Below are 13,369 nucleotides of genomic sequence, written 5' to 3'. Positions count from 1 at the left end.
GAGAGAGACAATAAGATTCTTGGTTATGATCACAGAAAGACATAAGGCAGTGTCTCAGAGAACTATTCAGTCATACAGAAGATCCTCTAAAGACTTTAAGGCATTGCCTCACAGACTTCCTCCTTTAAAAGGAGGGGGTGTCCTTGAACCTTATCAGGAATAATGAACTTTCTTTTTCCACATTTGTGTTCCCTCACCCAAAGCATCATTAGAATATAATCATTCCATAATACAGTTTTAGTCATTTATTTTGTTATTTATGGATGTTTTAATTTCCTTCTGTGGCCATGAAAACAATTACAGAAACATGTAGAATTTCTAATCAGTATTCTATCAAGGAAAAAGTGAATGATCTAAAACAGAATGGCAGCTAAAGGGCTTTATTCTAAAAAGATCAGATTTTCTAAGTAACAGATATGTTAGAACTATCCCCAGTGACGATTTGACCAGAACTTTTATCCATTATATGACATTTTTACTGTATAAATTAAATAGGATGAGTCCTTCAAATTTGTTCTTTTACAAAATTTTTTTGGCCATTGTAAATTTGCTGCATTTCTAAATACATTTTAGAATATCAGGTTGTCAATATCTATCAAAAAGTCTGCTGGAATTTTGAGTGGGATTGTATTGATTTCTACATCAATTTGGAGAATACTGACATCTTAACACACATTCTTTCAGTTCATGACCATGATGTATCACTTCACTTATTTAGGTCTTTTAAAATATCTTTCAGCAGTGTTTTTAGTTTTCAGTGAACAGGTCTTAACGTATATTCTAGATTTATCCCTACATATTTTATGCTTTTAGATACTATTTTAAATGGTGTTTTTGAAAAATTCAATTCTCAACTGTCTGTTGCTAAGATATAAAAATACAATATATCTTTGTATGTTGACCTTGTTTACTATGACCTTGTAAACTCACTTATTATTTCTGGTAGTTTTATAAAAAGATTCTTATTCCTATGTACAAATTATTTCATTCTCATATAAAGAAAGTTTTACTCCTTCCTTTTCCAAGTAAATTTGCAATGCTATAACAGACAAAAATGATATATTTTGTATATTCAAATATTCAACAAAACCTTCTGGCTTGACTAAACATGTGAATAAGATGTGGCTGGACCATTTGCTTTCAAATATTTCTGTTTTACTGTAGCCCACAGTAAGATAAATTTGACATTGCAACACAGTGTACACACACACACACACACACGAGACAAAATTTTCACACATTTACCTTAAAAACGTGTGCCACATTGATATTTCCTATTATATTAAACTATATAATATTTTATTCTATTTCATTTTAAAATACTGAGCAAAACCAATTGAAATATTTGCTAATGGGCCACAAGTTACTGCTTGAAAAGTGAAGTATTGTAACTATTGTAAATTCCCCCCAGAACTATCCCCACAGAGGAGGTTAGTCTTTTTTTTTTTTTTTTTTTTGCGGTACGCGGGCCTCTCACTGCTGTGGCCTCTCCCGTTGCAGAGCACAGGCTGAGGACGCGCAGGCTCAGCGGCCATGGCTCATGGGCCCAGTCGCTCCACGGCATGTGGGATCTTCCCATACCGGGGCACGAACCTGTGTCCCCTGCATCGGCAGGCGGACTCTCAACCACTGCGCCACCAGGGAAGCCTAAGGTTAGTCTTTACAGTGAACATAAAGGCTTCAGAAGTTATTCATCCATTTACAGCCATTCAACAAATACTTACTAAGCACTCTCTGTATTAGTTTTCTAGGGATGCTGTAACAAGGCATTACAAACTGGATGACTTAACACAACAGAAATGTATTCTCTCACAGTTCTAGAGGCCAGAAATCTGAACGCAAGAAGTCAGCAGGGCCATGCTCCTTCTGCAGACTCTAGGGAAGAATTATTCCTTGCTGCTACCAACTTCTGGTAGGTTCTGAAATTCCTAAGCTTGTAGACACATCACCTCAGTCCCTGCTACTGTCTTCATCTCATCTTCTCCTCCATGTTTGTGTCCTTTCCTCTTCTTGTAAGGACACCAGTTTTCAAATTAGGGCCCACCCTAAATCCAGGATGATTTCATACTGAATTCCTTTACTAATTATATTTGCAAAGACCCTATTTCCAAATTAGGTGACATTTTGAAGTTCCAGACGTATATGAAATTTGAGGGAACACTATTTAAGCAACTACACTTTCACTTGTTTTAGATGCTAAAATGAATAATAGATGAAAAGCTTTGTCCTTAATTTTTTTTTTTTTTGTATCTTGTAAAAGTAGTTATTGAGCTAGAGGTCTCCACTCATGAATGGGTTACAACCCCCCACATATTTTTAATGAAATAGAAAAGAATAACAAATAGGCTACATCATACATAGTAGAGATGAACATTGTTCAGCAAAATTTTTTTCTAGTTTCATGTGTATGTGTGTGTGGTCTGGAAGTAAAATGCATTTCTTATAGTGGGTAGCTCTTTAAATGGCTTGAAGACAATTACTCCAGAACAGAGCTTCGTAATTATTTCAAAGTTGGACCAAGCTCTTTTTCACAGTATGTGTGTTAGTTAAGTTTATAGAAGGTTTTTATTTTTTATTTTGATCCCTTTTACCCATTTTTCACATCCCTCTAACCTTGCCTCTGGCAACCACCAATCTATTCTTTGTATCTGTGAGCTTGGGTTTTGTTATTGTTGTTTCATTTGTTTGTTTGTTTGAAGCACTCCACATATAAAAGAGGTCATACAGTATTTGTCTTTCTCTGTGTGACTTATTTCACTTAGCATAATGCTCTCAAGATCCATCTTACATATATATATATATATGAATACCATATATATTTTATAATATATATTACAGAATATTATGGAATCTTATGTGTGTGTATATATATATATATACACACATATATCACAATTTCTTTATCCATTCATTTACAGCTGGACACAGGTTGTTTCCATAGATTAGCTATTATAAATCATGCTGCAATGAACATGGGGGTGCATATCTTTTCGATATATTAGTTAGTTTTTGCTTACTTTGGATAAATACCCAGAAGTAAAATTGTTGGATCATATGGTTGCTCTATTTTTAATTATTTGAGGACCTCCATACTTTTTGCACAGTGGCTGCACTAATTTACTTTCCCAACAAGAGTGCCCAAGGGCTCCCTTTTCTCCACATCCATGCCAGTACTTGTTATTTCCTGTCTTTTTGATAATAGTCCAGAAGCTTCAGTCTGAGGGGTAGGCTTCATGTTTGGCATACATTTAGTGGCGATGGAGACACTCTCAAGGAATGTAGGCTATGGACACCAACTTGGCACTCTCCCTCTGCCCCTTGCTACAGCTGGATGGTATTTTCCAGAAAAGAGCTCATACACCCACCTGGAGCCCTGATATTTACAACTGCTGCCGAGGAGATGCCACCAGATTGCCTGGCTCTGTTGGCCAGAGGGGCTTATGCTGTGATCCCACAGGACTGTGTTTATTTGAATAATTTTAAAAGCGGCTGCCTATGGATCTGGCTTTCAATCAGCCTGAATCTAGATGCTGAGATACTCCCATTAGGGACACTGACAAGTCTCGGTGCATCCTCACCTACTGGGAGCTATTAAAAAAAATAATAGGCTGCTTGGACAAGCATAAAGGTTTGAGAGACACCAAAGAGCTGGGGCAAGATTGAACACCAATGTTCATCTCCTTCAAGAGGCCACTGCTTCAAGACTGGGAGAGGTGGTTGTTTCATCTGCTCTATAGAAACCAACAAAGAGAGTCAAGCAAAATAAAGAAACAGAGGAATATGTTCCAAATGAAAGAACAAGATAAAACCTCAGAAATGGAGATAAGAAATTTACCTGATAAAGAGATTAAAGTAATTTTCATAAAGATGCTCACTGAACTGGGAAGAAGAATGGCTGGACACAGTGAGAATTTCAACAAAGACATGGAAAATATAAGTACCAAATAGATTTTTTTACAGAGCTGAAGAATAAAATAACTGAACTGAAAAATACACTTATAGGGGTTCGACAGATTAGATACAGCAGAAGAAAGAATCAGTCACCTTGAAGACAAGGCAGCTGAACTCACCCAATCAGAGCATCAAAAAGATAAAAGAATGAAAAAAAAGTAAAGACAGCTTAAGGGGCTTATAGAACATCATCAAACAGCCTAACGTTCACATTATAGGGCTCCCACAAAGAGAAGAAAGAAAGCTAGGGGCAGAGATTTATTTGAAGAAATGATGGCTGAAAACATCCCTAACCTGATCCAGAACCAGGAAACTCAAGGAGTTCCAAATAAGATGAACCCCAAGAGACCCACACCAAGACACATTACAACTACAATGTCAAAAGTTAAAGACAGGGGCCTCCCTGGTGGCGCAGTGGTTGAGAGTCTGCCTGCCAATGCAGGGGACACGGGTTTGTGCCCCAGTCTGGGAAGATCCCACATGCTGCGGAGCGGTGAGGCCCGTGAGCCATGGCCGCTGAGCCTACGTGTCCGGAGCCTGTGCTCCACAACGGGAGGGGCCGCAACAGTGAGAGGCCCGTGTACCGCAAAAAAAAAAAAAAAGTTAAATACAAGGAGAAAATATTAAAAGTAGCAAGAGGAAAACAACCAGTTATATACAAGGGAACCCCATAAGAGTATAAGCAGGTTTTTCTGCAGAAACTTTGCAGGTCAGAAGGGAGTGGCATGATATATTCAAAGTGCTTAAAGAAAACCAAACAAACTTCCAACTAAGAATATTTTATCTGGCAAAGTTACCATTCAGAATTGAAAGAGAGATAAAGAATTTTCCAGACAAGTGAAAGCTAAAGGAGTTTATCATCATAAAACTGGCCTTACAAGGAATGTTAAAGGACTTCTTTAAGTTAAAAAGAAAGGGTGATAATTAGTAATAAGAAAACATATGAAAGAATAAATCTCACTGAAAGGTAAATATATAGTAAAAGTAGTGGATTAAACACATAAAGCTATTATGAAGGTTAAAAGACAAAAGTAGTAAAAGTAGCTATGATTACAATAATTAGTTAAGGAATACACAAGATAAAAAGATGTAAAATGTCACATCAAAAACATAAAATGTTTGCAGGAGTAAAAATGTTGAGTTTTATAATGGGAACAGACAAGCTGTTATCAATTTAAAATAGACTGTTATAGATTATATATAAGCCTCACAGTAATGACAAAGCAAAAATGTACAGTAAACACACAAAGAATAAAGGAAAGGAATATAAGCATACCACTAAAGCATGTCATCAAACCACAAAGAAGAGAGTAAGAGAAGAAGAAAGGAACAGAGAAGAATTACAAAAGCATCCAGAAAACAATGAAATGGCAATAATATATACCTATCAATAATTACTTTACCCTCAGAATGGGAAAAAATATTTGCAAACAAAGCAACTGACAAAGGATTAATCTCCAAAATATACAAGCAGCTCATGCAGCTCAACATCAAAAAAAACAAACAACCCAATCCAAAAATGGACAGAAGACCTAACTAAACATTTCTCCAAAGTAGACATACAGATTGCCAACAAACACATGAAAAGATGCTCAACATCACTAATCATTAGAGAAATGTAAATCAAAACCACAATGAGGTATCACCTCACACTGGTCAGAATGGCCATCATTAAAAAATCTACAAACAATAAATGCTGGAGAGGGTGTGGAGAAAAGGGAACCCTCCTGCACTGTTAGTGGGAATGTAAATTGATACAGCCACTATGGAGAACAGTATGGAGGTTCCTTAAAAAACTAAAAATAGAACCACAATATGACCCAGCAATCCCACTACTGGACATATACCATTAGAAAACCATAATTCAAAAAGATACATGTACTGTAATGTTCAATGCAGCAATATTTACAATAGCCAGGACATGGAAGCAACCTAAATGTCCATCAACAGATGAATGGATAAAGAAGATGTGGCACATATATACAATGGAATATTACTCAGCCATAAAAAGAAATGAAATTGAGTTATTTGTAGTGAGGTGGATGGACCTAGAGTCTGTCATACAGAGTGAAGTAAGTCAGAAAGAGAAAAATGAATACTGTATGCTAACACACATATATGGAAACTAAAAAAAAAAAAAAAAAAAACACGGTACTGATGAACCTAGTGGCAGGGCAGGAATAAAGACATAGATGTAGAGAATGGACTTGAGGACAGAGCGGGAAGGGGAAGCTGGCACAAAGTGAGAGAGTGACATGGACATATATATACTACCAAATGTAAAATGGATGGCTAGTGGGAAGCTACTGCATAGCACACAGAGATCAGCTCGATGCTTTGTGATGACCTACAGTGGCGGGATTTGGAGGGTGGGAGGGAGACACAAGAGGGAGGGGATATGGGGACATATGTATACATATAGCTGATTCACTTTGTTGTACAGCAGAAACTAACACAACATTATAAGCAATTATACTCCAACAAAGATATTAAAGAAATTGCTTTAAATGTAAATAGACTAAACTCTCCAATCAAAAGACATAGAGTGACTGAATGGGTTAAAAAACAAGAACCATCTATATGCTGCCTATAGGAGACTCATACTACATGTAAGGACTGAAAGTGAAGAGATGGAAAAAGATATTTCATACAAATATAAACCAAAAGAAAGTTTGTATAGCTACACCTAGATCAGGCAAAATAGACTTTAAAACAAAGACTGAAATATGTGACAGAGATGGAGTTACATAATGATAAAGGGATCAATCCAACAAGAGGATATGCCATTTGTAAATATATTTGCACCCAACATAGGAGCACCTAAATATATAAAGCAAATATTAATAGACCTAAAGGGAGAAATAAATGGCAATACATTAATAGTAGGGGAATTTAATACTCCACATATGTCAATGGATAGATCATCCACACAGAAAATCAATGAGGAAACGCTGGCCTTAAATGACACATTAGACTGGATTAACTTAACTAATATATATGGAACATTCCATCCTAAAACAACAGAATGTACATTCTTCTCAAGTGCACATAGAACATTTTCCAGGATATATTATATATTAGGCCACAAAACAAGTCTTAATAAATTTAATAGGATTGAAATCATATCAAGCATCTTTTCCAACCACAATGGTATGAAACTAGAAATTTGTTACACGAAGAAAAGCAGAAAATTCACAAATGTGTGGAGGTGAAACAACATGATACTGAACAACCAATGGGTCGAAAAAGAAATCAAAAGAGAGATCAAAAAGTACCTTGAGACTAACAAAAATGAAAAATAACATACCAAAATCTGTGGATGGAGCAAAGGCAGTTCTAAGAGGGAAGTTTGTAGCAATAAATGCCTATTTTAAGAAACAAGAAAATTCTCAAATAAATAACCTAACTTCATGCCTCAAGGAACTAGAAAAAGAAGAAGAAAGCCCAAAATTAGTAGAACAAAGAAATAAGAGATTAGAGCAGAAATAAATGAAATAGAGGCAAAAAAGACAAAAAAGATGATCAATGAAACTAAGAGGTAGTTCTCTGAAAATGTAAGTAATATTGACAAGCCTTTCACTAGACTCATCAAAAAAAAAAAAAAAAGAGAGAGAGAGAGAACACAAATAAATAAAATCAGAAATGAGAGAGGAGATGTTACAACTGATACCACAGAAATATACAAAGGACTATAAGAGACTACTATGAAAAATTACACATTTGCCATTAATTCTAATAAGCACCCAAGAAAACTAAACAAAGGAGTCTGTTAACTAGACACTATTTGAAGATTATCCAACCAGGAGAGATAAAATGTACTATAATTACAAGAGGAAATTAGAGAAACCAGTGAGGATAGGCAAATTACTAGTTACTGAGCTGAGAGACTAAAGTCAACAGGTTGTCAGATGAAGGAAGCACGAATGCAATGGAGTAGTCAAGACATTTTGACTAAAGGTGAACATGGGATAAAATGAACACAGGCTGTCTGCAGTTGTTACGGGGTTGCAGCATGCTCTTACAGAGAATGCAAAACAAACCCTTTTGAGTTTTCAAAGGCAAATATGTGATCTTTGCAATTCAGGGATCATTTAATGCTGTAGTTCTTAAAATTCTGTGAACCTTTTTAAAATAAAGAAAAATCATCCTATCCCCAAATTTCTGAATTAGAATGTTCAGAGGATGAGAACCAGCCATATACACTTTTGAAAAGTTTCACAGATGGCCCAGAGAACTACAAGTTTAGAGGTAAAAGATTATTTTTTAAAATGTTGGTCATGTCAATTTTATCTATTAGAGTATTTGCCTTGGAATTTAGTGTCAATGTCACAAATTGAAAAATTATGAGAAAGAATATATATACTTTGGAATGTCAACTCAAATAACACTGGTTATTGTGACTAGGGATATAAAAATACAATCCATCATCTCTGCTTCAAGAGCTCTTAGTGTACACTTCACCAAAAAAAGAAGTGTAATGCTTATCTTTGATTTCTCTCCATTTCAAGGTCATATTCTTAGCTTTCATTCACATATTTTTCTACAGGAAGAGTAATATTTTCTCCATGCAAAATGTCTCCATTTTCCCCATGCAAAATGTCTCCATTTTCCCCATTCTTAGAAATATACTGCAATTTGTAACCAAAACTTTGATTTGATTTGACTGTGATTTCTTCTAAGTTTCTGGAGTGTGATTGGTATGACCTCTGCATCTTATTAATATTTAATGGAAGGTCATTGAGTCTCCTTCTTAGAGATGAAGTATAACTTCACATAATCTCCAAATTTTCTGACTTTGATGTCTTCAAATAGTTTCCTAGTTTTCAGATTTGATTATATTAATGCATATAAAATATCTCAGGTACTAATGATGTTATCTTTGAGAACTGCATTTAGATCACATAAATAAGGACTCCAAAAAATGGTATTTTGCGAAGGCATTTTCTGAAAATGCCACCCCTGTTTTCACTTATGATGCTCTCTTCCTCATCACCATCTTAAATCCTTAAGGGAGCATTTAACAAAACTTCTCATAGGAAAGACTTTTGTCATGGAGAAATTGTAAAACAGGTGCCAACTCTTCCCAAGCCAATGCTCGTTGATGCTTGCTTCCTGGCTGGCAAAAGAACCTTTTGCACAAATGCTAAGAGGTTTCTTGGCTCCATCATGTACTATAAGTCACCCTGTTATGGAGGAAAACAGCTGTTTTGTGATCATGGTCTGGATATTTTCCATTTAGCATACTGAGTTAAAACCCCAACTTGCCTCTCAGCACTGCAGTTCAGTCTCTAGGCTACTGGATAATGAATAACGGAGAGAATCCTTGAACTTTCTCTTTTAATTCATTGCCTTTGATTATCTTCTCTACCTTATAGTATGTATTTTTTTTTATCGATAGCCAAACTTGTAGCAACATACAGAAACAAAATATCCCTTGAAATTTCACATTTCCAAATCAGGATATTCAAAGATAACTACAAACATTGTAAGTGAATCTCCTTGACTGCTGTTCATGGTGACATATAACTTCACTGGCACATGATGACACCTTAGTCCCAAACCATGCACCTAGCTCAGAGACTGGTATCAGCACTTGGTTTGTATGCAATTTGAAGTCAATAAATGGCTCTCAATACTAGTTATCATATATTTGTAATGTACCCAAACACAGATCACTTCAGGAGAAATATCATTGAGAATTCCCTTACCTCCGCAAATGTAAAAACTCATAAAATAAAACTGCATTTTAAAACTTTAACTTAAGGGGTTTTAACATCAAGTACATAAGACCCTCGAGAATCCTGTATAATTATTCTCCAGAATAACATAAGCACATATTTTGAAACAATTCACATGGAGTAGTCCATTTGAAATTTGCATAATACCCTCATAGTCTCTTAATAATGGTAGGTACATTAAAAAGGACAAGAACATAATGAGACACATTGGGAAGAATAAAGAAATCACTTCCTTCTATAGAGATGCATCAATTTCCAGATTCCTTTGGATACAGTTACCATACTGTTGTGAGATTTCACTAATCTAACCATTACACCATGGAACAATCCACTAATAACTCACTAAGGATCATTAAACTTCATTTAAGGCAGTTAGTGGTTTATCAAAGGGACAAAAATGTTAATCCCACCTCCAAATGGAATCACACGGCATGAAGATTCTCAAATCTGTCATCCGGATGAGGAAGACATGTATATGCATATGCATTTCGATCACTGAGCGTAAGTAATGGCCATTCCATTTAAAGGGCACAATTTATATTCTGCTTTAGTTTCTTTAGTACTCAAAGTCTAGGTTTGTTTGTAGGAAGATAATATTACCAAGCCTGTGTCAATAAATCATGATGCACTTAAGAATATCTAAAAATCTTAGGAGTGTTAAATACTTCCCCGTACTTTCAGGTATGGATAAAGAAACGTGCCACCTATTTCTTGCAAATTATGAATCGTCATTTTTCCACAGGAAATCGAAATACAGGTCATAATATTGAATATTAATAACGAAAGAGGGGTAAAAAGACCTTCATCATAGATGAAGTTTTCAGGAGATAACAGTCATAGAGAAAAGATTGGAGCAGACTACCAGTAACCTGGAACCACAGGGGTTTCCATAGGAGCCATACAGTTACAGGAACACAAGAATTTCCTTGTGTATGTGCACAAGAGCCAATTCTAGACACACATTCTAAATCCCATTTCCAGCACTTGAAAAAGAAGATTATCAATGAAGAGATAGGCACAAATCTGGAATAAAAGTGCCACTGATTCTTGAAGAAGGCACAGGATGAGACACAGTTCACTAGTTATTAATTTTAAAATAATTTTCAGAAAATTTACCTTGTTGACATTTATTTTGTGATGAAAGACTTTTTCTTAAGAGTCTACCGTAGGGGCTTCCCTGGTGGCACAGTGGTTGAGAGTCTGCCTGCCGATGCAGGGGACATGGTTTCGTGCCCCGGTCCGGGAAGACCCCACATGCCGCGGAGCGGCTGGGCCCGTGAGCCATGGCTGCTGAGCCTGCGTGTCCGGAGCCTGTGCTCCACAACGGGAGAGCCCACAACAGTGAGAGGCCCACATACTGCAAAAAAAAAAAGTCTGCCACGTGTAAATGCAATAAATATTAAAAAGACAATTATTTCATGAAAATTATTTATAAAATACTTCATATTCATTAACAAAAGACTTTACAACAAAATAAATATTTTGTGTAATGGCAATGTCAGCAGGAAAAGGTCCACTAATTACATTATATAAGGTGAAAAATGGTTTTTTTTGGTTTTTTTTTTGTTTTTGCAGTATGCGGGCCTCTCACTGTTGTGGCCTCTCCCGTTGCGGAGCACAGGCTCTGGACGTGCAGGCTCAGCGGCTATGGCTCACAGGCCCAGCCGCTCTGCGGCATGTGGGATCTTCCCGGACCGGGTCACGAACCCGTGTCCCCTGCATCGGCAGGCGGACTCTCAACTACTGCGCCACCAGTGAAGCCCCGACCTGAAAAGTTTTTTGCTTTTGTTGGTTTAATATGCTTTGTTCTCTAAAATTCTCTATCCTCCTTAGAAAGGTCTTTATACTCTGTACCTGAAAACACATCACTTTAAAAGAAGATCTGAAAAGGCATTCATGCCTAACATAAAATATCTACTGCTAAGGCAAAAAAAAAAAAAAAAGTACTTGTAGCTCTTCAGCTCCCAACATGAGTCAATGTTTGAGAAAAGAAATGTATTTGCTTTATACAATACTATTCACAACCAAATTATCCCAAAGTGCTTTACAAAGTAATTAGTTGGAAGCTAGTATGAGAGTATGTAGGCAAACACAGGAGCCATTAAGACACTCAGCAATAGCTCACATACTGCTTTGGACATTAGAACCTGTTTTATTGAGAGTGGAGATGCTCGTTCAATTACAGAGTAATTTAATAGAATAATTGGAATTCCTCTGGGTCTGGTAAGTTTTACAGATCATCAGAAATGATAAGCTAACTTCATACTTTTTCATTTCTAAAAATATCCAAGTATGAATTAAAAACATATATTTTCCCTCAGGTAATTTAGTTAAAAGAAATTATTACATGAGGATGAATTATAACAGAAAAACACTTATGTGATTCTTCCAAAAGATACTTTATACATTTGGTAAAGAGGTATTATTTCACAAATTCTTTTCTTTACCTTCCCCATTTGACAAACATTTTACTTGTTTTCCCCTGAGCTTTGTTTATGCAAGGGTTCAACCAGAAATCCTTTTCTCTCTTCTCAGTGTATATATTCACCACTCTCCTTTGAGTCACAGTTTAGATCTAACCTCTTTCATGAAAAATTCCCCAACTGAAACACCCACTTTTCTGATTTTATATTATACGTTTCCTGTATTTCACACTTGGCCTTGGTTCAGGTTATTTTTGATTTTCATTTACATATCGAGAATAAGACCCATGAGGACAGCAATAATGTCTATCATTTCACTTATCCCCAATACTTTAAGTAAGGATGAGATATACGATCAGATATAAGGCTTCCAAACTTCATACTGATAGCAGTCTAAAGGATATATTGGCAGGAGCATCTCTAAGAAAGCACTGCACCATAATGGAGCAGTTAACAATCAGCCCAGCTTCTTTTACACCAGCCTTGTTTTCTTCCTTATCCATCCATGTTCCAAATTCCTTTGATCAAAGGGCTCTCTTAAGACACCATTTCACCCATAAACAACCACTTACAGGTGGATATGGTGACATAAATGCTGATCTTTTCACCATTTTGAGTGTCAAAGACAGCTGACTAGGATTATCTCAGCAGCTGTCAGACCATTTCTTACCTTCCACTGGTCCTCATGTTACAGTATGGACTGCCCCCAGCTGGCCCGTCTTTCTCTTCAGGAGCAAGGTAAAATAATAAAAGGAAGAATGAGTTAGAGAATTAAAAGGGGGATTGAATTTTTACCTAAAATACATAATAAAATGTTAAAGTCCTTCCCTCTAAAACCGGTCTCTGCTTCTCAGAGTTGAATGTTCAGAGTTGAATGTGCACAGAGGTCCTAGTTTGAGTTTTTACTCAATAAAAGTCATAAAATCAATGTTTTCTGTTAAGCAGAATTATGCTTTTCCAGTTTGGAATTTTTGTCACTTTTTTTTGTCTTGTGCAGGTGCTCATTTTCGAAGTTTCTTTGGCCATGAGACATTTCTTAGTAACAGGTGCAACCTATTACCAGCAAAACTAGATAAGCGCCACCGAACAGTCACAGTCTGTAAGGCAGAGGCTAGTTTCTGTGGTCACAGCCTACACTTCTGTAGCCTATCTGACTTACTAAGAAACTCTATCCCTGGCCAGAATACAATCTATCACATTTCAAGGATGAGGCCAGTTGCCTGGGATGAACTCTTTCATCCCAGCCACCCAGGGAAC

The sequence above is a fragment of the Aethalodelphis obliquidens genome, unplaced genomic scaffold (genome assembly GCF_003676395.1).
Source record: "Aethalodelphis obliquidens isolate GAN/ISIS:26980383/991018 unplaced genomic scaffold, ASM367639v1 scaffold10, whole genome shotgun sequence".
Taxonomy (NCBI): domain Eukaryota; kingdom Metazoa; phylum Chordata; class Mammalia; order Artiodactyla; family Delphinidae; genus Aethalodelphis; species Aethalodelphis obliquidens.
Note: the sequence above shows the minus strand (reverse complement) of the source record.